The following is a 26,984-nucleotide window of genomic DNA, read 5'->3' as shown; positions in this document are numbered from 1 at the left end:
AAATAAACCTTTTTGGACCTTAAATTTTCATCCGGCTGTCATGAAGCATCAAAGTGGTGATGACAGTGGCCCCCTGTGTAACGGCTTAGATACCATGATGGCTGCTCACCATTTAATCTAAGGGTTTAAACTGCTGCAATCAGGGTTAGCTTGAATTGCAGCAGTTACGGGTGGGTGTCTGCTGTGTAAAACAGCCGGCACCCACTGAGTATGGAGGGGGCTCAACATGTGAGTCTGCTCCTTATAAATCATCCTAACTTATGCTGTACATATACGGTATAATCAGGGGATGGGGCTATTCCCTGTTAATGGGAGCCATAGCAGTCTTGCAATCTGTCGCTATTGGCTGCATGCTACTGAGATCATACATAGCCGTAGCTAACTATTTCTAAACTAATTGCCCCTCTAACTATCACCCTACACCTAACTAATGGTACGTAATGATGGATGGATAGAAAGTTAAAATTACATGAAAAAAGATGGAAAAATATAGGAAAATAATATACAGTATATTTATTCGAATTAGAGCTGTGCTGCTGTTTACGCCTTTTTCGCATCGGATATGTGCTGTGATTGGATATTTACATTCACTACCCAATCACAGTGATTAGAGAGCAGGGACCGTTGTAATTGGTCTCTGCATTGATAGCCAACAGTGACAGTTCCAGTACATGATGGGTATAGCACATCATATTGCGGGAACTGACATCGGCTCATGGTGTACTATACCTGTAATTCAGCGTTAAAGGGTTAATAATGTTGCCAGTTATCGCCAACTGCAATGCTTCTCCTTTGCTCCACTTACTAGAGATAAGACCTTCCCGTTGGGTACACCTTGTCGTGGTCGATGGCTTTTATGATTTTTTGATCAAAACAGTGTTAACTAAGTACTGTATGTTACTTACATGTACTATTACTGTTTACTTATTTCCTTGCTCATTTTTGTTTTTTTTCTTGAGTTTTATAAGCAAAAAAGATGGCAGGATTTAAAAATCATGGCCATCATCCTCAATACACCTGAAATGGCTGGAAATGCTGTTCAGCCCATCACTGGCCTCACCGATGTTTCTGTCCATTTACAGTGAGGCAAGGATGGGACCAGGAAGCGCAGACCAGTGAGATGGGTCTATAGTTTGACCACAAAGTTTGGTCTGAATTTGGCTTGGGTTTCATAGTCATTGGGGCCATAAAGGGTGGCTGTACCAGGGGCACACCCATTTCTTAAGGAGTTAAAATAGCTAGTGAGGTGGGGGCTAAGGGTAGTCGCTTTATATAGCATAGGGCCGAAAACCCACGTGGGCCTGGTTTTCTTTTGAAAACAAGTAAAAGGATAGTTTATTTTCTACTTCAGAAGAAGCAATAAGTTGGTTTAGAAGGTTTGCTAAGGAAGGATCCAGACCAGAGAGCAGGATAGAGCTAAGGAGAGAGGCAATTGTGGGTTGAACACAAGAGGAAGGGTCACCATGTAGGTTTTAAGGTTTAGTGGCACATAGTTTATAAAATGAAATTTCAACAAGAGATGATAGAGGGGCGAAGACGGCACGGAGAGATATTTCTATATTTGTGCAGGGGATAATTACGTCATTAGCATACAATCCAATAACATGTTCAAAGTTACCAACGCTAACACCAGAAATGTCTGATTTGGAAAGAATGGACTCTGCCAAGTGCTCCATAATTAACGCAAAAAATATTGGGGATAACCAGCAGCCCTGGCAGGTTCCATTCATGCTTTTGAAATCAGATAATAAGGGACTGGAAGCAAGAACCATGGCACTGGGGTTGGAATATAAGGATATTATAGATAATTTCCTAAGGTCAGTGAACCCTATCAAAGGTTTTTTCGGCATCTAGAGATAGGAATACTGCCTTTATCATGGGGATCTGCTGCATCCTGTTAGTGCGTTGCTATTCTGACCTGTTCTGTGATAGAACTTGATGTAACTTTTAAGCGAGCAATTTAGAAAAAATCTTCAGATTACAGTTTAGAAAAGCTTTTGGTCTGAAGTTCCCTGGGGTGACTGGAGGGTTACCTGGTTACTCTGATGTTGCTAGTAGACGTAGCTTTTCCTCTGCAGCATCGAAAGACTGCATAATACAGCAATACGGCTAGCTTCAGAGCAGCGCTCACAAGTTCTACAGCAGATCTTGCCAAGGTGGCTAGTACTTTAGGCAATGAGCTGTAAACTATAGAATTAAACAGCCAACTAGAAAAGTTGCATGTTTTTAGAAATAACATATTTTTCGGACTATAAAATGCACCAGACCATAAGACGCACCTGGGTTTTAGAGAAGGAAAGTAGGAAAAAAAAAATGTAGTCAAAAAATGTGGTCATGATGCACTATTATGTGGGAGGGGGTCTACTGCAGACACTGTTATAGAGGTAATGTCCCCTAATTTTGTACGAATATCCCCCATCCTTCTATATATATATGCCCCCCGCCTGGTATATATGGCCCCCTTTCCTATTATACGTGGCCCCCATCCCCATCCTGATATGCAAGGTCCCCCCATCCCCACCCTGGAATACATGGCATCCCCATCCTGGTATGCATGGCACCCCCATCCCCATCACGCTGCACACAAAGAAAATAAACTATTCTCCTCACCTTCCCTCTGCTCCAGCGCTGCATCCTGTTCTGCTGTCAGCAGCTGATCTCACAGTGTAAGTAGCGCATGAATATCCAAAGAAAAATAAAAAAATAAAGAATTCCTCACATGTCCACCGATAATCTATATGTCCCGCGACAAGCCCAACTCGGCTACATCTAGATGCATTGCTGAGCGGTGGCATGATGCGACCGCTCAGCCTGGCATCCAGGAGACACTGAGCGGAGTGTGAGAATGCAGCTTCAGTGAAGAGCGCTGACGTCACTAAGGTGACTGGAGTTCATAGCCGATGAACTCCGGTCACCTTATTCTGACTTCATCACTCGCATCATGAGTTCTGGATGAATGTTAACAATAAATGGTTGATGTAGGGGCAATTTTACAATCAGTATGTCCTTGCCTGTGAAGACGTTTTGATGCAAAGAAATAATGATTGCATATGTTTCCTTGTAGGTAACCATGGTTAACAGAAAAAGACAATGATTTCGAGCACCAGCCCCCTTTTAAATAATCTATGTGCTCTTTTAATTAAATCAGCATAACAGATTTATCAGCTGCCTTATTAACTCTTTCTCCTAATCTTACTAGAAGATCACTGAATTGATGTAAGCAGATCATTTTGTGGCAGGGTTGAAAGTCAGTGGAAATGGGATTTTTGTGATTAAGTTAATTTTTATGCCACTTTAACCGCTTCGCGACGGCCCACTGTAGATAAACGTCGGCGCTGCCTGGGCTCTTTGCAGCGCCGACGTTTAAAAACGGTGGGTGGTCCCGCAGCGCTCAGGACCCCCAGGATCCTGCAAGCGCTGCAGGTGCGGTGCAGAGCGATAGCTCTGATAGGGAACATCATCGGGACCTGATTGGATCAGGTCCCAGTGATGTTAACCCTTTGCTATTTTCTATATGCCGCGATCTATAGTGATCGCGGCATATAGAAGATAGACAGAGGAGAGGGGGTCGTCTTACTTACCTCTCCGACGACCCCTGATAGCTTCCAGGACCTGGCGTTGCTATGGCAGCTGGAGGTCACATGACCGCCTCCAGATGTGCCATTTATGGTGTCCTGCCAGGGTCAGCCTGCAGCTGAAGCTTGGCAGGACACACTGACTGTGAAACATTCAGCAAAGATCTCATGTAATGTAATACATGTCTATTACATTACATGAGATCAGTGATCATAAAAACTAATGTCCCATACAGGGACTAAGTAAAAATGGAAAAAAAAGTAAAAAACATGTTTTGAAACTGTTAAAAAAAAATCACAAAATAAATAAAAATAAATAAATAAAATATTAAACCGATAAATCCGTATATTTATGCAAAACCAAAAAAAAAGTACACATATTTTGTATCGCCGCGTCCGAAACAACCCTAGCTATAAAACTGTCACACTAATTAACTCCTTCTGCGCACACCGTAATAAAAATAAATAAAAAACGAAGCAAAAAACTATGCTTTTTCCTCATATCGCCAAACAAAAAGTGGAAAAAAATGCGACCAAAAAGCAAAATGGAAATAAAAATGGTACCGCTGAAAACATCATCTTGTTCCGCAAAAAAAAACCGCCATACAGCTCCATCAGCCAAAAATAAAAAAGTTATAGCGCTCAGAATAAAGTGATGCAAAAAAAATATTTTTTCTATAAAATTGTTTTATTGTGTAAAAGCGCCAAAACATAAAAAATATACAGTAAGTGTAGTATCACTGTAAACGTACTGACCCAAAGAATAATGCTGCCTTATCACTTTTACCACACGCAGAACAGCATAAAAAAAACTCAAAAAACAATTCCTGAATTGTTGGTTTTTGTTAATTTTACCTCCCAAAAAACGGAATAGAAAGCGATCAAAAAATGTCACGTACCCAAAAATGGTACCAATAAAAATGTCAACTCGTCCCGCAAAAAACAAGCCATCACATGATTCTGTTGGCCGAAATATGGAAAAATTATAGCTCTCAAAATTGGGCGATGCAAAAACTAGATTTTGCAAAAAAAAAAGCGTCTTTTAGTGTGTGATAGCTGTCAATCATAAAAACCCGATATAAATCTGGTATATCTGTAATCGCACCGACCCAAAGAATAAAGTAATCTCATCACTTATACCGCACGAGGAATGGCGTAATAAATAAAACCAATTCTTCACCTGCTACTGATTTGTTTATTATGTCTCCCAATGTGCTCACCACACATCTAGATAAGTTCCCTAAGGGGTCTAGTTTACAAAATGGTGTCACTTGTGGGGGGTTTCTACTGTTTAGGCACATTAGGGGCTCCCCAAATGCGACATGGCGTCCGCTAATTATTCAAAAAATTCCCTTCCGAACCCTGCAGCGTACCCAAATAGTGTTTTTTCCCCACATATGGGGTATCGACATACTCAGGAGAAATTGCACAGCAAATTTAATGGTGCAATTTCTCCTGTTACCCTTATGATAATGCAAAATTAGGGGATGAAAAAACATTTTTTGTGGGAAAAATGTGAAAATTTTATTTTTACGGCTCAATATTATAAACTTCTGTGAACCACCTCGGGGTGCAAGGTGCTCACCACACATCTAGATAAGTTCCCTAAGGGGTCTAGTTTCCAAAATGGGGTCATTTGTGGGGGGTTTCCACTGTTTAGGCGCATTAGGGGCTCTCCAAAAGCAACATGGTGTCTGTTAATTATTCAAGCAAATTTTACATTCAAAAAGTCAAATGGCGCGCCTTCCCTTCCGAGCCCTGCCGTGCACGCAAACAGTGGTTTTCCCCCACATATGGGGTATCAGCGTGCTCAGGAGGAATTGTACAAAAAATTGCATGGTGCAATTTCTCCTGTTACCCTTATGAAAATGCAAAATTGGAGGCTGAAAAACATTTTTGTTGCAAAAATGTGAAAATTTTATTTTTATGGCTCAATGTTCCATACTTCTGTGAAGCACCTGGGGGTTCAAGGTGCTCACCACACATCTAGATAAGTTCCCTGAGGGGTCTAGTTTACAAAATGGTGTCACTTGTAGGAGGTTTCCACTGTTTAGGCACATCAGGGGCTCCCCAAACGCAACATGGCGTCCGCTAATTATTCAAGCAAATTTTACATTCAAAAAGTCAAATGGTGCTCCTTCCCTTCCGAACCCTGCAGTGCGCCCAAACAGTGGTTTTCCCTCACATATGGGGTATCATCGCGCTCAAGAGAAATTGCACAAAAAAATGTTGGGGTTCATTTTTTCCTGTTACCCCTGCGAAAAAAAAAAATGGGTCTAACGTAACATTTTTCTGAAAAACGTTGAATGTTAATTTTTTTCTTCCACATTCCAAAAATTCCTGTGAAGCACCTGAAGGGTTAATAAAGTTCTTCAATGTGGTTTTGAGCACCTTGAGGGGTGCAGTTTTTAGAATGGTGTCACTTTTGGGTATTTTCAGTCATAAAGACCCCTCAAAGTGAGTTCAAATATGATGTGGTCCCTAAAAAAATGTTTTTGTAAATTTTGTTGGAAAAATGAGAAATCGCTGGTCAAATTTTAACCCTTATAGCTCCCTAACAAAAAAAAATTTTGGTTCCAAAATTGTGCTGATGTAAAGTAGACATGTGGGAAATGTTATTTATTAACTATTTTGTGTAACATATCTCTCTTATATAAGGGCATGAAAATTCAAAATTTGAAAATTGCAAAATTTTCAAAATTTTCGCCAAATTTCCAATTTTTTCACAAATAAACGCAATTGATATCGAAGAAATTATACCACTATCATGAAGTACAATATGTCACGAAAAAACTTTCTCAGAATCAGGGGGATCCGTTGAAGCGTTCCAGAGTAATTACCTCATAAAGTGACAGTGGTCAGAATTGAAAAAATTGGCCCGGTCACGAAGGCAAAAGCAGGCTCTGGCGCGAAGTGGTTAAGATCTGAAGCAGCAAATTCTGTAAAAACTAAAATTTGTGTAAGTTTCAAAACTTTTGACCACAACTGTATAGGTGTGTTTGTTGTATACAGTGCATATAAAGCTATATTCATATGTTACGTTTTTTTCTGCAGGCAGAACCTGCTCTCTGAGCAGTAAAGAATCTGCTTAAAAAAAGCAGGTTTTTGGTGCAGTTTTGCTGCCTTTTTTTGTCTGCATTTTTTGCTGCTTTATTGGTGCAGATTATATGTCATTTGTCTACAGAACATGTTTAATAAATTTAGCTCTTATTCACAAAAAACGCAACAAAAACGCAGCAAAAAGCAGGATTTGCTTTTTCCAGCGTTTTTACACTTTCTTATTGCTTTCTATGGTGAAAAAATGCTGCAAAACACTGAAAGGTGCAGATTTTAAAAATAGCAGCAGTTTTCCAATTCAGTCAGGAAAAAAAAAGCGTTTGAATGAGATTTCTGAAATCTCATAGGTTTTGCTGGTGTAAGAGACTCAGGGTAGTAGTTGTGGCCAACGGCTGATGTGTTCCCATACCCTGGTCCCATGACAAAGATAAATGTCCCAAATCTCCTGTGTTGTGTGTGTAGTGCAGAACACTCACGTTTAGATTGCAGCTCTCTGTTGTCTTCGGTTCTTTCACCTCAGGAACCGCCGCACACACATTTAGGGACTTCCATTCCGTTTTATAAAAAGGAAATTTACTAGAACACTTGTAATCATCTTCACACAGCATACAGCATTGATCACATACTTTTCCAGGGTTACCGTCTGATACACCGCACGTATAGATGTTCACTGTCCGTTTGTCCTGAGCTGTCCCTTCCATAGCGGACGTTCCTGGTCTATGAGACCCTCGCAGTTTTAAGAATCCCGTACTGACTATCTCCCGTCCAACTTCCCCTTCAATGAAGGCTTTTGGACACACGCCTCACTGTGAATCCTGTGGACCGTAGGTCCCGAATGTACGGAAATGTCTGTTCCAGAGTATCTGAATATGGGTCCCTTTCTGCTGGACAGATTGTGCCAACGGTGCCCCCTGGACAACCAACTGTAATCACCTTACATCTCTCTCTCTTCTTCTAGAACTGCCTGCAACCAGGAAACCTCTCTGTGCTTCACTGAATCTGCTCTTCCCACACTGAGCAGCTCCCAATCCCCTTAACTCTTTCCTAACCTGCAACTATATCTGCTTTAAGCTATAGTGCCCCCACTTAGGCTGTGTGCCCACGTAGCATTTTTCAAGCGTATATGCTGCGGATTTTCCGCAGCGTAAACGCTTGAAAAACGCATGTATATCCGCACCCCATGGTCCCCAATGGGATTCCGCAAGTTCTATGCACATGCTGCGGATTTTTCCGCAGCGTTTATGCCGCGTTCAAAAATCCGCAGCATGTCATTTAATTTTGCGTTTCCGCAAGCGGAATTGCCTTAGTCCAATGCATAAAAAACGCAAGGCAATTCCGCATGTGGAAAACGCGTGATAAACGCGCGAAAAATGCGCGATAAATGCGTGCGGAATTCTGCATGCGTTTTTCCGGGAGAGGACTTGCATTTATGCAGCAGAAATTTTCTGCTTCATAAATGCAACGTGGGCACATAGCCTTAGCCTTACTCTTCTACTATTCTAATACCCCAGCTGCACTAACCTATACTGACCCTATAACTAACCCATCAGGCAATTGATAATAACACATGTTTACATTTAAAACAGGATATAGTGTTATGTGTATATATACAGACAAGGTGCATGACCAGGTCCTGGTCACCCTCTTACACTGGTACTGTAAAAAGCAGCTTTTAATGTCCATAAGGCCTTGTTCACACGTTCAACATTTGGTCAGTATTTTACATTAGTATTTGAAAGTCAAAACCAGGAGAGGGTGATAAATACAGAAGTGGTGACGTGTTTGTGTTATACGTTTCCTCTGATTGTTCCACTCCTGGTTTTGGTTTACAAATACTGGTGTAAAATACTGACTAAATACTGAACGTGTGAACGTGGCCTAAAATCGCACTATGTGAACATAGCCTAATAGTGCCTATATATTAACATATGTAGTATATAGTGCATATAATAGTGTATATATACAGTGTGAATGCAGTATATGTGGGGTGGCACAATGTACAGTAGGTGGACCCCTCTATTCTTCACTCCAGGTGCACTAACAACTCGGTGTTGCATTGATTTGGTGGTGAAACCAGTGGTGTGGACATTTCTTCAAAGTGTCCCAGGAGCCATTTTTCAACACAACACCGCCAGGCCACATGTTGCTCGGTCTTCTTTGAGCAGCCTGCCCGGCCTAAATGTGCTACCATGGCCTACTGCATCTCCAGACTTGTCTCCCATATAGATCATCAGGGACGTCATTGGTCGGCACTTACAAAGGGAGCTGCCAGCCTTGGATGCACATACAGCTGAAAGGTATTGCAGCGCGTGGGTCCGCACACCACAATACACGTTATCGGCCAATCAGAAGCTGATGTTGGGACTTGACGGGGTGTATGACAATGACAACACATGCTCCCGTCGCACGCTGAGTCCTGCTGGCTTCACAAGAGGAAGTGCACTGCACGGGAGCGAAGGAGTGGTGAGTATTTATTTATTTTTTTAAAAATCATTGGCCATACTAGTATGGATGAGAATGGGGGTGCATTATACTACTATGGATGTGTATAAGGTGCGTTATATTACTATGGATGTCTATGGGGGTGCATTATACTATTATGGATGTCTATGGTGTGCACTATACTACTGTGGATGTCTATGGGTGCATTATACTACTATGGATGTCTATGGGGGTGCATTATAATACTATATATGACTATAAGGGTGCATTATACTGCTATGGATGTCTATGGGGTGCATTATACTACTATGGATGTCTATGGGGGTGCATTATACTACTCTGGATGTCTATGGGGTGCATTATTTTACTCTGTATGTCTATGGGGTGCCTTATACTATTAAGAATGTTATAGGATGCATTATACTAGTATGGATGTCTGAGGTGCATTATACTACTATGGATGTGTATGGGTTGCATTATTTTACTATGGATGTCTATGGGGGTGCATTATAATACTATATATGACTATAGGGGTGCATTGTACTACTTTGAGTGTCTATGGGTGCATTATACTGCTATGGATGTCTTTGTGGTGCATTATACTGCTATGGATGTCTATGGGGTGCATTATACTACTATGGATGTCTATGGGGGTGCCTTATAATACTATGGATGTCTATGGAGTGCATTATACTACTATGGATGCCTATGGGGTGCATTATTTTACTCTGAATGTCTATGGGGTGCCTTATACTATTAAGAATGTTATTGGATGCATTATACTAATGTGGATATTTATGGGGTGCATTATACTACTGTGGATGTCTATGTGGTGCATTATACTACTATGGATGTCTATGGGGTGCATTATACTACTATGGATGTCATTATACTACTATGGATGTCTATGGAGTGCATTATACTACTATGGATGTCTATGGGGTGCATTATTTTACTCTGGATGTCTTTGGGGTGCCTTATACTATTAAGAATGTCTATAGGATGCATTATACTACTGTGGATGTCTATGGGGTTCATTATACTATGAGCTGTGCACTACATTATATGGAGGACTATGGGGAGTGCGTTTATACTTCTATGGAGCCCCATGACTACTACATATGCCCCTGGTGAGTATAATGGTTTATTTTCTTCAATACGTTAAAGAACATCGGCAGAATGGGAGACATGTATACCAGGATGGGGGTTATATACCAGGATGGGGCCCAGGATAAGGGACATAAACCAGGATGGGCGATATATTTACCAGATTGGGGCCAGGATACTGACATATATACCAGGATGGAGGACGCATATATAAAACTTATTCAGGATGGGGGTCCTCAGTCCAAATCTTGCATCGGGGCCTATCAGACTATAGTTACGCCACTGAGTATGCATATGTGACGCCCGGGTGGAGGAGAGAGATGGATGATAATAATACGTCCGAGTCGGTTGCACTAGGGGACCCCTCTCCTTCCCCTCCCCGCTCGCTAGCCCACCCTGAGAGTTGGGTCCTCGGAAACCGGGCCACTGTGCAGGGTGGATGTAGTCGCGGCCTAGGCCGGGTCCGTGCCCAGGGTTGTCACATTAAAAAGTTAAGGGCTAGGAGGGACGGTGACAGTGATTCGAGTGGTGTGAAAGACTACGCCACCTGTGGTTTCTGGTGATCCTCTACCAGTGCTGTGTTCAGTCCTCTGAGGCGAGATGTAGTGGCAACAGCAGATGGTAATACTCCCCACAGGCGGAGCAGGGCCTCAGGGCAGAGGAAGCAGGAGGATGGGAATTGTAGTGGGAGATGTGGTGCGGTGTCGTGCTATGCCGCGTTGCAATAAGAAACCGGAGGCCATAGGGGTAGTCTTCCAAGCTTTACTCATGGTAGAATGCACAGCTGCAAGGCTTCTCGCTGCTCCTCACGGCGCGCTGCGGCCACCAGGACCGGGGGTCGACAACCTCCGAGTAGTTCAGGTGCTTTGGTCAGGACCCCGTGTAAGGTGCCCCAGCGAGGTAGTCGTGGGCGAGCTGTAGCCCCCTCTCGCTCTGGCACCCTACAGACAATTCGTGTCCTCCCTCTGAAGTGTGGCTGTGTATGTGGTGCTCTTCACTTACTTCAAGCCATCCGATCGCGGCTGTCTCCAGGCATTTCTCTTCTGGGACCAGGGCAGCAATAAATTCAGAGGACACGAGGTTCTTAACCAGAACTTGAACTTTACTTGGGGAAGAGGAATATATACAATATTTACAGGCAGATATAATGGATAAGGCCCGACAGGTTATCATCTCTCTCACAGGCGCTGGCAACTCCTTCAGCCCTGGTTCCCTCTTTAAGTGAAGCATCTCTGTGACTCTAATCTCTGGCCCAAGAGACTCTTCCGCAATACCAACAGTGATCTGGATCCGATATCTCTCCCCCACATCTTAGCCTGGAGTCCTATTTATCTTCCTCTGCTTCCTGCAGACTAGAAGCACCCCGGGTCCTCACTACCTTTGATGAGTTTCTCTGGCCGGCTAACAGGACTCTTGCTCTTGTGTAGGGAGACTTTCACACTGGTGATCCCACTGTCTGAGGGTATGGAGCTCCCCTCTTCCCTAGCAGCCAATATATATTCAGGCTGCCTGTATGGTTCTCTGTCCTATCTCTTACTGAAGAATCACTTCCTGATTCTGGAAACTAAACAGAGATTTTCCTAATGTGCCCACCCTCAGTGAGCTGTCATCACACAGCATTAACTCATCACTGTCTGTAACACTGCTAGCAGACTCAACCTGACATCTGCACCCAGGACAGTGGCATCTAGTGGCTGTTTACAGGTACTGCAGCCCACAAGGAATTATGCCAGGAACAAGCTCTATATCACTCAAGGCTTGATCAGGGCACTAAGTTCCCCCTCTACTCTACTGACTGGACCACTAAAGCTAACCCCTTAGCTTGGTCTACTAACAGTTCAGAGAGGTCTGACTTCAGGAACACTTCCTTTAACTATCTCAGTGCCAAGGGAAGGCTACGCCCTTCCCCACTATTACATTCCCCGACACTTTAATGTTGGTCGTCCCCGACCACACTAAACAATCAACACAGATCAGCAGCTATGACATTATATCACATTACTAAATTTACTAAAACATTTTAGTAAACGACTGGTCCTGAAAAACGTCTTCTTGAATGGGAGACCGGCCCTTCTCGGTTAAGGGCCCCGGAACAGCAGCTCAGGACAGTCCATTATCAAGTTTTCAAAACTTTCTCAGGAGTACCGGTCCTTCTTGGTAAGGACCCTGAAAACACAGTGTCTATGTCCATGTTTTTAAGACAGGCCAACACCTCAATAGCCCCCAATCTCCTTCAAGGGCTGCATTCTGAGGCACACAGTCACAGGTAACACCCCTTGAGTCTCTTTCTTCTTGGCCCTAGCGGGGGTCACCGGTTCTTCCCGCTAGGCTGCAAGTCTCTTAGACTTGGAGGGTATCCATCCTCAAGGTGTGCCTCAGCGTTTTAAATTCCAGCAGAAAAAAGGTGCAACAAGCGCAACAAAAAGAAAAATGAAAAGTAAAAACAAAAAGAGCAGCTCTCCTGGGCACACAACTTTAGTGCTGCTTAAGGCCTTCCTGGCCTGGGAGGTAGGAGAACAGTCCTCCATTTTTTCTCTCCAACTTAATTCAACATGGGGCACTCCGCCCTCATTGGGAAACAGTCTCAGAATCAGGACCACAGCTGGTGGCTGGTGGGTCCTAGTAGAAGAATAGGTGAAAGGTCAACGGACCTTTTACCAGCTCACTTCTTCCAGACCTCCTTCTGTTCCTTCATGAAGGTGGCCCATGCTGCAGAGGAAGGTGGCTTCTTCCACCTCCAAGGCTGATCGGGGTACTTAGTAGGCCCAGGGTCCTCGTCCGAGGATGTAGCACTGCCACAGCCGACCTGGGTAGGGCCGCAGCTGGTCACTGTAAAGCTGTGGACGACATTACTGGTGCCAGCTTGAATTTCCCCGACAGCTCTCTCAGCCCCTCCTGGGTATTGTGGCACCGACTCCTCCTCTGGCACCTCACCAGGGAAATCAGCTTCCTTGCCACTTGCGAGATCTTCCTCTTCCTCACTCACAAACTCCCCCCACTGCCGCCTCCTAGGCTCCTCTGCTGGCGGAGCACTGGCCTTAGGTGGGGGCAGAAAGCCTTTAGGGCTTCCTTAGCCCGGTGCTGCTTAGCCTCCCTCTTGGCTCTCCTTCTGAAGACCTATTCGTCCTTTTCCAGGACATCTTTCCATTCATACGGTCGGGTGAGCGCAGCCGCGTACCACCCTCCGGAACACTCGCACTTAACGAAGTGCACTATGTCCCCCACACGCAGATTGTGAAGGCGATCGGGGAGATAATCTCGCTTAATTACCTCGCGAGTAACGAACACCTCGTGCCCGGTCCACTCTTCCTCCAGGAATCCGTACCCCTCACGGATGTGGAACTCAAGGACTCGTCCCCGAGTCTGGGAGGCCTCCACTGACTCTCTCCGCGCCGCGTTGGACCCTTCCAGCCAACCTCTCAGGAAGGTGTCAGTCCATCGCCGCCGCTCTCGTGGCATCATTGGGGGGGTTACGGGTAGTCCACTTCAGACTCACGAGCTCAGCGTAGCGCTTTGCCGAGGGGTTGTTCAGGGCCTCTAGCGCCACCTGCCAGAAGTTCTCTTGCGGGGCCCTCTTCCCGGGAGGCCTCGCCTCCGCACCACCCCTTTCAGGCCTAGGGGCCCCTGTCGTCGCGGAAGCTGTCACGGCAGGCGCCGCAGGCGAAACCGGCCACTGGGGTATAGGCTGCTCACCTCCATCAAGCCCCGCTGCAGTTATTGCTCCGGCTCCTCCGGGATGTTCTCCACCCTCCGCTGAGGGGGACATGCCTTCCGGCATCCGGCTCCAGCACCACATGCGAAACTCGTGAATGAGCAGACCCAACTCCGGATCGGGCCTAGTGGACCACTGGACAGCCACTGGGGGCAACGACTCACGGGCAGCATCCGCAAGGTGCCCCAGCGAGGTAGTCGTGGGCGAGCTGTAGCCCCCTCTCGCTCTGGCACCCTACAGACAATTCGTGTCCTCCCTCTGAAGTGTGGCTGTATATGTGGCGCTCTTCACTTACTTCAAGCCATCTGATCGCGGCTGTTTCCAGGCATTTCTCTTCTGGGACCAGGGCAGCAATAAATTCAGAGGACACGAGGTTCTTAACCAGAACTTGGACTTTACTTGGGGAAGAGGAATATATACAATATTTACAGGCAGATATAATGGATAAGGCCCGACAGGTTATCATCTCTCTCACAGGCGCTGGCAACTCTTTCAGCCCTGGTTCCCTCTTTAAGTGAAGCATCTCTGTTACTCTAATCTCTGGCCCAAGAGACTCTTTCGCGATACCAACAGTGATCTGGATCCGATATCTCTCCCCCACGTCTTAGCCTGGAGTCCTATTTATCTTCCTCTGCTTCCTGCAGACTAGAAGCGCCCCGGGTCCTCACTACCTTTGATGAGTTTCTCTGGCCGGCTAACAGGACTCTTGCTCTTGTGTAGGGAGACTTTCACACTGGTGATCCCACTGTCAGAGGGTATGGAGCTCCCATCTACCCTAGCAGCCAATATATATTCAGGCTGCCTGTATGGTTCTCTGTCCTATCTCTTACTGAAGAATCACTTCCTGATTCTGGAAACTAAACAGAGATTTTCCTAATGTGCCCACCCTCAGTTAGCTGTCATCACACAGCATTAACTCATCACTGTCTGTAACACTGCTAGCAGACTCAACCTGACATCTGCACCCAGGACAGTGGCATCTAGTGGCTGTTTACAGGTACTGCAGCCCACAAGGAATTATGCCAGGAACAAGCTCTATATCACTCAAGGCTTGATTAGGGCACTAAGTTCCCCCTCTACTCTACTGACTGGACCACTAAAGCTAACCCCTTAGCTTGGTCTACCAACAGTTCAGAGAGGTCTGACTTCAGGAACACTTCCTTTAACTATCTCAGTGCCAAGGGAAGGCTACGCCCTTCCCCACTATTACACCCGCACCAGAGTGTTCCTAGACTTTTCCCACTAGGTCCTCTCCTCTCCGTGTGTTGTACGTGAACTAAGGCTGGGTCTCCCTCTGGACTATGCGCAGAACAAGGGTACGGGTGGCAACTCCGCTCCGTCCATTACCCGGTGGGATCGGTGGCACCCCTGAGGGTTCGACCGCCACAGGGATGCTGCACTACTTTAATGCAGTGTAGTGTTCCTCCTCTGAGGTAAAGACAGTGTGATAGTCGTGACCCAACCTTTGCATCCAACACCACATTTCTCCACCAGAGGGAGCTAGTATGCACTAGGTGCTGCTCCCCTGGTTACAGGGAGACTGGGGAACCAAGAGTTAGGGGAACCAGTTAGTGGGTGAGGGTGGAGGACTTACAAGTTAGTTACACTTCAAAATTCATATTTAATACAAAGCCATCTTGGTTCTTGGTCCTTGTAGTTTAGTTCTTGGTTAGTATCTCCTACCATGAAAGTGGATCCTGTGTGGACCTGCAGGGGAGGGAGACACGGCCCTCGTACCTTAGCCTTGGGGTCGAAGGGCAGGTTGCAGATAAAGAATGTCTCAACCCGGTCAAGGACCATAATCAAGAAGGCCCGGAGCTTGAGAGTGTGGCTCCACAGTAAATGGATTCCAGGCAGGATGCAGACGGAGCGGTGTACGCCACCTGTCCTCGCCAACCTGATATATTCATTGGGACTCCGGCTGCAAGAGGGGAACCGGCCCCCGACACCCGACCTTGCTACTCTATGTCCTGGTCGGGAAAGCCCGGTAGGCCCTGAGGATCTCACCGGGTATCGGACGGAGCGGAGCTGCCACCCGTACCCTTGTTCTGAGAAGAGCTCAGAGGGAGACCCGGCCTATTTGCACGCACACGGACAGGAAAGGATTAGGCCCGTAGTTCAGGAAAACTCTGGTGTAGGGTCCCGACTGAATGCTGGACTTACTCGGAGGTTGTCGGACCCCGTCCCTGGTGACCGCAGGACTCCGCGGGGAGCAGGGAGTCGCCATCCTTCTGCCATCTCTAAAGTGAGTAAAGCCTTGTAAGTTCACCCCTATGGCCTCCGGACTGTTTTTTCTGCATCCCATCTCTCCATCACAGGACCCGACTCCGAGTCCCCCAACATCCAGGGTAAACACGGGCTTCCGAGAATGAGGCGTCACAGATCCACTGAGCCTCCGGGCTTCTCCAACTAACACTTAAAGTGACAGAGTCAGATATCGGGGGCCGGTACCCCTTTTGCAGCAGGAATCCCTCTGACTAGGCCAGAATAGTGAGGACAGGTGGCGTATACCGCTCCGTCTGCATCCCCCTGGGATCCTTTTGCCTGCGGAGCTTGTCTCCTCTGCTCCCCTCCAGGCCTTCTTGGGTAGGGACCTTGACCGGGTAGAGACAGACGTTAACTCTAGCCCGCTCCTCGACTCAAGGCCAGAGTACGAGGACCGCGTCCCCATCAACTGCAGGTTCACTCAGAAAGCCACATTCAGTGATGAAGATCACAATCAAAGACCATAAGATGGCTGTTTATTAAATATGAATTTTGTTGTGTAACCTAAGAGTGCGTCCTCCATCCTCACCCACTACTAGGTTCCCCCTATCTTTTGGTCCCCCCCATCTCCACTTATCCCGGGTGGGGCAGCACCCTGGTGCATATGCGCCCCCCCTCAGGTGGGAGAGGTGTAGTGTTGGATGCAGAGGTGGGGTCCTGACAGTTACACCATCCTTACCTCGAAGGGGAGATACCACACCTCATTAAAGAGATGCAGTACCCTTGTGGCGACCGAACCCTCAGGGGCGCCACACATCACATACTTGCAGTCACGTGTCCGCTCAGTCCCGCCGCCAGCACTGGAGAATCCTCATAGCGTGCGCTGCTTGCGATTTGAGAATCCACAAGTTTGCGGAGACGTAGAGCAGCTGCAGATTTTTGTGAAAAGCCTGGAAACCTCTTTGACTATTACAGGTAACACATGTAGGTCGCTATCATTGTGTTTGTCTGTTGAGAATGATATCTAATGATCACATAGTTCTAAGCATTTCTTCTTTGATCGTTTTTCATCCATTATTATATATCATGTATGGAATTATGGAGGATTCACTACTAGTGGTATTGGAGTATTGTGTTGTCTCTTCATAAACCACTTAGTGCAACTCCAGACAATGTTCCTGTATCCCAGGCCTCACTAACAACTAGTTATAAAATAGTGACGGCTTCCAAGCAGAAACTGCTAGAAGAAAAGACCAATCCCTTCTTTTAGCCACTTCACAGATTTTGAAGCCTGAAGCCGTTAAAAGAAGGGAAAAAAGACAGATCATATGCTCAGCAAATCATTTTGACTTTTCAGTACTTATGTTCATTCATTTTGATGTTTGTACAACTTTTTTCTTACAAAAGACATTTATCATCTATCCACCTGTTTTGCGCACCATGCTATGGCGTTCCCAATATGCATACCATGCTAATTAGGTGAAAGACACAGAGTCAATATAACTGGCATAACTTTCTTTATTTTATATATATATTGTAGGGATGAATAAGGTCATGTGGCTGAAATTTGGCCCATTGCACACAGACGTTTGCTGATGGTTCTTGTAGTAAACTTCTCTCAGTTTATATTGGAGCGCCTGGTTTCCTCTGTTCTCCAGAGCATTCTCAAAATCTCACAGAAAAGAGAGAAGGGGCTTCATCCGAAAATCGCCATGTGCAGGAGCAGGTTTCTTCTTCGTTAAAAAGAAAGATGGGTCTCTGAGACCTTGCAAAGATTATCGAGGTCTCAATAAGATCACAGAAAGAAGACTGCTGTTCATTGATCTTCAGCTGAGAACTGTATGAAAACAGGTGTTCTTTGTGATTGTCGGTGGTAGTGGCCCTTTGTGCTTGGTACGATGTTACCCAAAGCTGATGGTAAACTAAAGAAAAGACAAATAGCAGTAAATGTGAATTATTTTTTTAGCATTTTAAAATAATGCAGTTGTAATCTATATGTTCTCTCTTACTTGGGCTGAAGTACAAGATGGACTCTTCTGCTGTCACTGCCAAAGTCTTAACTTCTTCCTTGAAGCTTAAGATGTTCCTCTGAATTTTAAAAGCAAGCAGTGGCTGCGACACAGGGGGCACCGAAGGTTGGAGTTGAGCCAGGTAGAGATGCAACCCTGGTGGAAGCAATGATTGCATGGTAACACTGTGACTTCCTCTCCGCTCTCATAATCCGTCATGTAGATGACGCACTACTCGGCCTCCTCCTCCGATGTTACAGTTCTTGTTGGGAGGTTCCTAACCTGCTGAGCTCGCCAAGTCTGCTGCCTTTCCTGCAGAAGATTATATTGTGCAGGTGGTGATGGTGGCCGCATTTGTGGCGGAGGCGTCATCACTCCCATTCCCTGCCGCTGAAAGATGATGTTGAACAGACGGTTTGCCTGCTGTAATTGTACGGGAGATTGACTTGCAGCTGGAGACTCCCAGGGTCTGCCGCTACGAGGAACGGGAAATGGCTGTCTGAACTCAAACTCAGTGGCGGTATCTGAGGATCCACTGCCATCCCTTCTGCTCTCTGATGTTTCTCTGGAGGGCTCTGCAGGGATCGGTCTAAGTGGAGAGCGGCTTCTTTCCCTGCTCTCTTGTCCTCTTTGCCGCAGAGGAGTTCTGGCCTGTCTCCCTCTCGCAGTGATGGCATTGCTGTCTGTTCGGTGTCCATCAGTAGTAATTGGTCTTCTCTGATCTCTTTGAGAATATCTCAATTGATGGACAAGTATAGCCTGACCTATAAAGAAATAAAATGTACTGTAATTATATAAAATTTGATTAAAAAAAAACACTTTTGGGCCAAAGGAATAGAACCTGCTGTTGCTTTGGGTTTTTGGGGAGAGGAGGAAAAACTGATTCATGTTTGGGCTAAATAAACCTGCTCAGTGTATCCTCTCTCTGCAGACCCCCACAAAGCAGGGGTGGAACCAGACTGCCACTAACACAGCCCCCAAGGAATATGAATGGTGGAGGATGCACTGAGTGTCCTGAAACGGCTTATTCCAGGGAAAACTCCTCCCATAAAGCTCCTATAAAGTGGGAATATTCTCGCACTCACCCTGATTTTCTGGTCGGCTCATCCGTGGCTTGTTGTCAGCCATAAGCTGATGTAGCTCCTGGGAAGTCATGGCTTACTTTCTCTGGGCTGAGATGACAGAATGTTATAAAATGAGAACTAAGTTCTCTGATGGCACAGATGTTATGGTGCCAAATATCAATAAGACGCTGTAGAAGTAAAGCACTGGATGTATGAAACAAACTCGCTCGCACTTCCAAAACCAAAGTGGAGTTTCAGCGAAGGTTTCAAAATGGCGCTGAAGTCACCGTGCGCAGAGATTGTATAGCCTCACAGCATTCTATGTCGTTGTGACATCACATGTGAGAGCAACAACGCGCTGTCATAATGGCTGACTGTCCAATCAGTTATATAGATTATAAAATGGTATATTGTTATATATGACAATACATATTATAAAAATCATTATTATTACTAGCCATCTAATACTCTTAAGGAGTTTATATATGTCTTAAACATCTTAAGAATATTATATATTTATATATATACATCCTAAGAATATCTCATGCCTCCAAATAATAATCTTATACTCACCTTTTAGACCCACAGTAGTGCTGCTGTCAATGCCCCCCCACCGAACTTCTGGCTTCTTCTTCTAACAGGGGCCATTGGGTGACCGCTACAGCCAGTCAGTTAATAGAAATTTCCCATTTATATTTTTCATCTTGATGTAAAAATAAACACTTTTGGACCTTAAATTTTCATCCGGCTGCCATGAAGCATCAAAGTGGTGATGACAGTGGCCCCCTGTGTAACTGCTTAGATACCATGATGGCTGCTCACCATTTAATCTAAGGGTTTAAACTGCTGCAATCAGAGTTAGCTTGAATTGCAGCAGTTACGGGTGGCTGTCTGCTGTGTAAAACAGCCGGCACCCACTGAGTATGGAGAGGGCTCAGCATATGAGTCTGCTCTGTATAAATCATCCTAACTTATGCTGTACATATACGGTATAATCAGGGGATGGGGCTATTCTGCACCAGGCTCCCCCTGTTAATGGGAGCCATAGCAGTTTTGCGGTCTGACGCTATTGGCTGCATGCTACTGAGATCATACATAGCCGTAGCTAATTATTTCTAAACTAATCGCCCCTCTTGCTATCACCCTACACCTAACTAAAGCTAACTAATGATGTATGGATAGAAAGTTAAAATTACATAAAAAAAGATAGAAAATATAGGAAAATAATATACAGTATATTTATTCGGAACAGAGTTGTGCTGCTGTTTACACCTTTCTCGCACCGGACATGTTCTGTGATTGGATATTTACATTCACTACCCAATCACAGTGATTAGAGAGCAGGGATCGTTGTAATTGGTCCCTGCATTGATAGCCAACAGTGACAGTTCCAGTACATGATGGGTATAGCACATCATATTGTGGGAACTGACATCTGCTCATGGCGTACCATACCTGTAATTCAGCGTTAAAGGGTTAATAATGTTTCCAGTTATCGCCAACTGCAATGCTTCTCCTTTGCTCCACTTACTAGAGATAAGACCTTCCCGTTGGGTACACCTTGTCGTGATCGATGGCTTTCATGATTTTTTGATCAAAACAGTGTTAACTAAGTACTGTATGTTATTTACATGTACTATTACTGTTTACTTATTTCCTTGCTTATTTTTGTTTTTTTTTCTTGGGTTTTATACGTAAAAAAGAAGGCAGGATTTTAAAATCATGGCCATCATCCTCAATACACCTGAAATGTCTGGAAATGCTGTTCAGCCCATCACTGGCCTCACCGATGTTTCTGTCCATTTACAGTGAGGCAAGGATGGGACCAGGAAGCGCAGACCAGTGAGATGGGTCTATAGTTTGACCACCAAGTTTGGTCTGAATTTGGCTTGGGTTTCATAGTTATTGGGTCCATAAAGGGTGGCTGTACCAGGTGCACACCCATTTCTTAAGAAGTTAAAATAGCTAGTGAGGTGAGGGCTAAGGGTAGTTGCTTTATATAGCATAGGGACGAAACCCCACGTGGGCCTGGTTTTCTTTTGAAAAAAAGTAGTTTTTTTTCTACTTCAGAAGAAGCAATAAGTTGGTTTAGAAGGTTTGCTAAGGAAGGATCCAGGCCAGGGAGCAGGATAGAGCTAAGGAGAGAGGCAATTGTGGCACCCCAGGGGTCTGGTTTCCACAGTAATATAATGTTATGTCTGAGAGCAGGTGGGAGGTCCTTTGGTCAGGGATCCTGTGCATGCCACACCTCCTGCCCAGTCTTGGGAGGGGAAGAACTTCCCCTATATAAACCCGGGGCTGAGGCAGGGTTAGTCAGTCAAGGAGAGTAGAGACGAGAAACAGTCATAGGAAGAAACAGCAGAAGCTCAGTGGGAGCAATACTACTATGAGTCAGGGGCTGGCAGCTGCAAAGCTCGCCCTGACTGAGAAGATTTCTTACCGGACCCGGAGTCCGAGGCTGTGGGGACTAACTCCTACCCAGCAGCAGAAACCGACCGGCAGAGGATTTCAGGTCCTCTGGCCCAGAAGCCCGAAGGCACGGTCACACGTGTGGGGCCAGCACCGCCGACGTGGAGCGGACGCCACTAGGAGGCCCCAAGTCACCGGCCATACGGGTGAGCACCACACGGTACACTCAGGGACGTGGGCTACTTATACCCGCTTCTAGCAAGGTAGCCAGAAGAGTACAGTCAGTTTGGGAGGCCTACAACTCCGCCTGGCCAGGGGAGATCCCATCTGCTCAAGGACTGACCAGGCCCCATTCGCTAGCAAGTACTCCGGGAGGGTCTATCGTTGTTACCAGTAAAGACCCTGAATTACACCGCACCGTCTCTGAGTGGTTCCTGTTACCCCATCTTCCACGTCGGCTGCCCTGAGGCCAAACCCCTCCCGTTGGGGGTTATACTATCCCGCTGCACAATTCTACACCGGCCTCAGCGGTCTGTCCTGCAGCGGCAGCTCCATAACTGCAAATCAACGGGTGGCGTAGTCGACACTCAAATAACATCTATCAAGACTGCCACACACTGAGCTTGACTCCCTGGGCACGGACCGGGTCCCCGCCACTCGGAGACTACAACCCTCATCTGATCCGGTTCCGGGTAAGCCCCCGTGTGCGAGACGCTGCGCGACACAGCAGGCCCAGGGGCGCGTCAACTTTTGGCGTAGTCGGCAGGATTACGTGCCCGTAACCACCGGGTACTGCGTGCCTGAAAAAGAGACTTTTTACTTGCCTGTGGTGAAGTTTCCCGCCGTCCGGAGTCGTTTCCCGCCATCCGGAGCCGATTCCCGCCATCCGACGCCATCTTCTGCCTTCTTCCCGCCATCCGTGGAGTTTTCCCGCCATTGGATGCCATCTTGAGGACGCCGCGCGGGAAGAAGAGGGGCGTGGACTCCGAAAGCGCGCGAGAACTGAAGCCCCGCCTCACGTTCGGACATTGCGTAAGGTCCTGGAAGGAGCCCAGCAGACGCCGACGTCACCGGAGCGCGACGGAAGGTCCTCAACCCTGACGATCCACTGCGGAGCCGCGGCCTACGGAACAGGATCATCGCAAGGTAGGCCACAGTCCACTAGGGGGGAGGAAGATGTCGGATACGGAGGAGAGCTTCACTGCCTCAACCCCCGCCAGCGCCACCGCTGCTGCAGTTATGCCCTTCACCATGCCCTACATCCCGGGAGCAGCTTGGCTACCCCAGTACTCAGGGGAGTCACATACCCTGCATGACTTTAGAGAAAAGCTTGATAGCCTCTTCCAGGTGTACCCCCTCACAGAAGAGCAAAAAGTGAGCATCCTGGTGGCCCAACTAACCGGGGCAGCCAAAAGGGAAGTAAAATCTTGGCCACCTGGGAGGAAGACTGTCGCAGGGATACTAACCCGGCTGAAGGACACCTTTGATACCCACACCTCAGCCGAGATTAAGCTTAGATTCTACGGGTGCAAGCAGCGAGCGCATGAGAGTATAAGGGACTATGCACTAAACCTACAAGAGGCCCTGAGGGCCATTAAGCAGACCGACCCTGATGGAGTGGGAAACGAGGACAGGCTGTTGACCGAACAATTTATAGAGGGACTATATTGTAATACCCACCAAACCCAGTTGCGGGCAATGGCCTTACAGGATCCCCATCTGGGCTTTGCACAGTTCAAGGACAGAGCCATCCGGGTGCTCCGAGAACCGGCACCGGGTGGCGTTGTGACCCACAAGCGCCCAGCTATCACTTACCACCAGGAGGCGGCGCCCTTGTCGGCAGGGCCTGTGGGAGCTGATGCGCAGGCTTTGGACAATGACCCGGCTCCAGACCTACACCATCAGGTCCAAGAGCTAGCTAAGAGCGTTGCTGCGCTAACCCGAACTGTGCAGTCTTTACAGGTTTCCAACCCCCAGGAAAAAGATCACCAGGCCCATCGAACTGGCGCGACAGATATGTGGGAGGACGTCCAGTCTTGCCTGTGGTACTGCATGGCATTCCAATGAGTGCCCTACTGGACACCGGGTCACAGGTCACCACCATCCCGTACGTGCTCTTTAAGCAGTACTGGAATGACTCGGATATTACCCGCTACCCTGACGACGACTTGAGTATCATCGCCAGCAATGGCCAGCCCGTGCCACAGATCGGATTTAAAGAGGTGACCATCAATATCGGTAGAGTCGAACTGGCAGCACAGGGACTGATCATTGTAGAAATTGACAAACATGAGAGTCACCCAAAAATAACTCTAGGAACTAATGTAATTGAAAATTGTCTTGCAGAGGTGATTTTCCTTTTACAGCAGGTTGCCAAGAACGCCAGCTCCGGCGAGCAGCGGGTGCTCCAGAAAGAGATCCGAGCACTGATGCGACGGCAACAGGTGGAACTCTCTGGCGGTGAGATTGGTAGCGTAAGAATGTGTGACCCTTTTCCTATTGCCATGCCCCCAAAAAGTGAAATGATGATTTGTTGCCGGGCAGCTATTGGTCTGAGAGGTAGGGATTACCAGGCAATGGTAGAACCAGTTTACTCAGACAGTAGGCCCACCATTTTGACAGCACGGGGGGTGGTTGATGTACGCCATGGGAGGGTGCCCGTTCGCATAATAAATATCGGGGAGAGGGAAGTGTACCTGCCCCGGTATGCCACGCTAGCCAAATTATATACCATTAACCAAAATTCTATACAATCTGTGGAACCCTTGCCTCCATCTCACCCGGAGGAAGGTAACGGCTCTAAGAAAAACATGGAGGACTGGTGTCAGCAACTACATCTGGGTACTGACTCCACTCCCTCACACCAGAAACAAGGAGTCTATCGGGTGGTTCAAGGGTACGAGAGAGTGTTCAGTAAACACCCGTTAGACTTCGGGCGAGCCAAGGGGGTAGAACACCACATCCCCACGGGAGACCATCCTCCTATAAAAGAGAGGTATCGACCCGTACCCCCTGCCCACTACCAACACGCCAAGGGGATGCTTAGAGACATGAAGGAGGCTGGGGTGATCAGGGATAGCTGTAGCCCCTGGGCAGCTCCACTAGTCTTAGTCAGAAAGAAAGACAACACCATGAGGATGTGTGTAGATTACCGGAAAATCAACCGTATCACACACAAGGATGCGTACCCCTTACCAAGGATAGAGGAGTCATTGGCTGCTTTAAGATCTGCTAACTTCTTCTCTACCTTGGATCTCACTAGCGGGTACTGGCAGGTTCCTGTAGCAGAGACGGACCGGGAGAAGACCGCATTCACCACCCCGATGGGACTTAGCGAGTTCACCTGCATGCCGTTCGGACTCTGCAACGCACCAGGAACCTTCCAACGATTAATGGAGTGCTGTCTGGGCCACAGAAACTTCGAGACGGTCCTGTTGTACCTGGACGATGTCATCGTATATTCCAAGACTTATGAGGACCACCTGAAACACCTGGCGGAGGTGTTCGAAGCTCTGGCGAGTTACGGCCTAAAGGTGAAACCCTCCAAGTGTCACCTCCTGAAACCAAAGGTGCAGTACCTGGGACACGTGGTGAGCGCTGACGGAGTGGCTCCCGACCCTGATAAGATCTTGGTTGTCGTCCCCGTCAAGGACTTAACGGCTCAAACAGCAGCTAGAGCCTTCCAGCAGCACTTCTGCCGTCCACACGGGTACCCGGACCAAGTGCTGACGGACCAGGGACCTGCCTTTGAAGCGGAGGTCTTCCAGGAATTCTGCAATCTGTATGGCTGCCGGAAGATAAGGACGACACCCTACCATCCGCAAACTAATGGACTTTGTGAAAAAATGAACCAGGTGGTAATGGATCTTCTAAAAACGTTGCCCCTGGAAGAACGCAGTCTGTGGCCTGAGAAGTTGCCCGATCTGGTGGACCTATACAACCACATCCCGGTAGGTTCCACCAACTGTACCCCGGCTTACCTAATGAGGGCGAGACCTGGTAAGTTACCTGTTGACCTGGAAATGGGAGTCCTGACACCCGAGGACACTTCACCAGAAGCAGACTGGGACACAGAGAGGCAGCAGCAGTACCGGAAAGTACAGGAGAGCGTGGAGCGAAGTCTCTGTCAGGCTAGGGAAAGACAAGAGAAAACTTACAACCAGTATGCTCCCGCTGTTCCCCTGGTACCCGGAGAGCAGGTCTTGAAGAGGAAAAGACGGCTCCACAAGTTGGACGACCAGTGGGAGAAGGACCCGTACACCGTACTGCCCTCAAGCCACGAGAACCCGAAGGTCTGTACCATCAGTAAAGACGGAGGGGAAACCACAGCCATTGTATCCCGGGACCACCTGAAGAAGTGTCCCGAACAACTGAGGAACCCTGAAGAGGAACAAGAAGACCATCGACCCGTAGAGGAAAGGGAAGATATGGTTAGTACTGTGCTCGGGGACTTCCCTCGGTCTTGGACTCAAGTCAATGGTGCAGTTGTGGTACCCGTACTCACCTTCCTCCAACCATCATCCCAAGCACCTACGGAGCAACAGGTAGAGCTGGAAGAACAGCCGGTCCAGGAGGCAGAAGACCCCACACCCGCAGACCAGGAGGATCAACCCTCTGCTTGCAGTGAGCCTGCCATATCCCTAGTGAGCCAAAGAACCTGTAGACAGCTGCCCAGTTTACCCTTGACAGCTCCTACACCCTGTAGTTCGGGGCCAGACAGTCAGCTCCGTAGGTCCACTAGAGCCACTAGAGGCCAGTTACCCGCACGCTGGAGGATTTGAAGTGTATAAATTGTTTTATTTATGTTTACCTGTGTAATGTTGCTTGTGTATAATTTTGTGTTTCTAGTTATTTTTAGGAGTCCTTGGTGGATTTACCGGGAATCCTTGTACAATTAGTTGGAGCGTAAACCAGGATGGACTAAAGACTGTTAAGGACTCGGGGCAGGACAGACCCCTACCTGGTTACGTCTCCCTGTTTTGGTGAAATGGACACCTTGCTTCCCCTCAAAGACTGCACCCGGTTGTGGACACGCCGTGACCATCGTTATGTGTCTCTTTATTATAATGTTTTGGTTGTACTCTGTTATGTTTACAAAAATATGTTTAGTCCCGGAGTACTAAATTTTACTAGGGGGGAATGTGGCACCCCAGGGGTCTGGTTTCCACAGTAATGTAATGTTATGTCTGAGAGCAGGTGGGAGGTCCTTTGGTCATGGATCCTGTGCATGCCACACCTCCTGCCCAGTCTTCGGAGGGGAAGAACTTCCCCTATATAAACCCGGGGCTGAGGCAGGGTTAGTCAGTCAAGGAGAGTAGAGACGAGAAACAGTCATAGGAAGAAACAGCAGAAGCTCAGTGGGAGCAATACTACTACGAGTCAGGGGCTGGCAGCTGCAGAGCTC

Source organism: Phyllobates terribilis, unplaced genomic scaffold (genome assembly GCF_046119375.1).
Source record: "Phyllobates terribilis strain yellow unplaced genomic scaffold, ASM4611937v1 Scaffold_4__5_contigs__length_816908805, whole genome shotgun sequence".
In the NCBI taxonomy this organism is placed as follows: Eukaryota; Metazoa; Chordata; class Amphibia; order Anura; family Dendrobatidae; genus Phyllobates; species Phyllobates terribilis.
This window is presented reverse-complemented; position numbering follows the sequence as displayed.